Source organism: Zingiber officinale, chromosome 8A, assembly GCF_018446385.1.
Source record: "Zingiber officinale cultivar Zhangliang chromosome 8A, Zo_v1.1, whole genome shotgun sequence".
NCBI classification, from domain to species: domain Eukaryota; kingdom Viridiplantae; phylum Streptophyta; class Magnoliopsida; order Zingiberales; family Zingiberaceae; genus Zingiber; species Zingiber officinale.
In genome coordinates, this window is record NC_056000.1 from 19,752,973 (window position 1) to 19,755,174 (window position 2,202).

General features: G+C 37.1%; 1 long non-coding RNA gene across 1 annotated transcript; it reads left to right on the forward strand.

Moving 5' to 3' along the window:
• The first annotated feature begins 271 nt into the window (after window positions 1–271).
• LOC122011487 lies at window positions 272–1,807 on the forward strand. Its single transcript, XR_006119954.1, has 2 exons — window positions 272–1,391; window positions 1,478–1,807. It is a non-coding gene; the product is annotated as an uncharacterized LOC122011487 (long non-coding RNA).
• Window positions 1,808–2,202: the final 395 nt, after the last annotated feature.

Sequence of the window (2,202 nt, forward strand, 5' to 3'; positions counted from 1 at the left end):
TCAGCTTCACGACAAGATCAATTATATTTTTTACTATATTGTGTAGTCTTATTTTTCATATATTCTCATATCCTGTATGTGTATAAAGATAATGTCGCATGTGCTTATGATAATAGACAATGATTTTATTAAACTATTATCTATGTGCTACCTTTTTTGCTCTATTAAATTGGTACTTGTATTAATCAACAGGTGAATTTTGATCAAGATCTGAAAGTATCCGGCCATTCGTTCAAATCTAGACTATTCAAAAGATGGGAGAAGCACAGTAGCATGACCAATCACGTTTCTTCTTCTCTTCATCGTCTGACACCGCCACATTTCCACCTCTTCGTCATCAATCGGTCAGCGGCTACCATTTCCACCATCACAACCACTGACCGGTCTGCTCATCCCAAGAACACCCTCACCCGATTGGAAGAGGTTCTCTCTACCGAATCCATCTCAGATGGCCTTCTTCTCCGATTGAATCCGAGACAAGAGGAGCCACCCAATCGCCCCTGCCAGATCTCATTTCATCTTCACGTTTGTCGCTGTTCGTTTCTGTTAGAAGACTCAGATTCGAGTCTTCTTCACGCAGCCACCACCGGAGTTTCCTCCCAGATTCGGGAGCCATCTCCTCCATTACACAGCCCTCTCTCGATTGGGAGAGGAGTCACCACCGTCATCTCAGCTCTGGCGCCCTTCCTATCTCCAGCACAAACCCTTACAAGTTCTGGATAGCAGATTCGTCTCACGCATCCATCCAGATTGTAACATCCCTTCTTCGACAAGTTTTGACTTGGTTGTTCGTTGTGTTGCTTTGTTTCATTTGGTTGTTGGTTGATCCCCATATTTGATTGATTGAGTAGATCCAATGTTTCATGCCTAAGATGTCATGTATTAAGTTGGAATCATTTGATGTTTATCAAGTGTTCTATAAATTTCCCCAAACACTACTTGAAGTTGATTTGATCCGAATACTTTGATGTGTTGATCGCTTGAATGAATTCATGTTTGAATGCTTGTAATTGATTTGGTTCCCGTGATTAGGATTTCATGTAGTGAATTTTGATTGGTTGATGCTTGCAAGGTGTTCGATGGAATGTTTTCCTTAAGTAATTAGACTTTAGTTTGGTAATTCCTTTAGTTAATTGTTTTGCATTGCTTGTTAATATTAGATCCATTATGTTTCTGCCCCTCCTTTGAATGTTATTAGGATAGATTAGCTTAGGTTACATTACATGCTCTAGGTTTGTTGCTTCAATTTAAATCTATGTCGCTGCTTCTATCACACTATATTGATTATGATTTTGACTCAATAGATAGTGTCATTAGCAATTCGAAGTGGGAATGGTCTGCTTCTGAAAGGAGGAAAACAAGCTAGGCCTTCAAATGCAATTCTTCACAAGGTTTTAATTAGTTTTGTATATTCATATAAATATTGTTGTCTATCTCTCTACCCTTCCTTCAAAAATAAAGATTTATGTTATTTCAGGTCATCAATGCAGCCATTCCTGATACAGTTTGTGAAAAACTTATCGTGTTTATGACTTCAAAAAAGTATATTCCATATTTTCTTAAGGCGAGGATACAAATTTGACGACGAATATACTTTATAAGATATTAACATCTAAATTGGTATTCTATGCATCAGCTTGATGATGTAATAGATATTGTGATTCCAAGAGGAAACAATAGACTTGTTTCTCAGATAAAAAGCTCCACTAAAATTTCTGTTTTTGGTACAAGTCTGTGCGTGTGTTTTTGATACTCCTTTTACCTTGTAGTTATAAAGCAATAAAGATTCATGTCAAATGATTTATTATATTGTGTATATCTAGAATTTACCATGTTTATGTTGATAAATTTGTAAAGATGGAAATGGCGAGGGAAATTATAGTGGTCTCAAAGCTGGATTATCCAGTTACCTGTAATGCAATGGTAATTCAAGTTTACTTTATTTTTTTTGCCAATGCTACAAATACATTATCACTAATTGTTGGATCGATATGCACGTGAGAAGGGGGAGGGGGTGAATTATGTGATTTTTGAAAACTCATTTTCTCGTTTAAAAATCAAAGTATACGCAGCAGAAATTTAAAAAAAATAACACAAGAAAACACAGACGGTTTTACTTGGTTCCGAGCCTTCGACGACTCCTACTCCAAGATCCAGGTCTCGCGGATCTATCGATGGGTAATCCACTAAAACCTCTTCCGG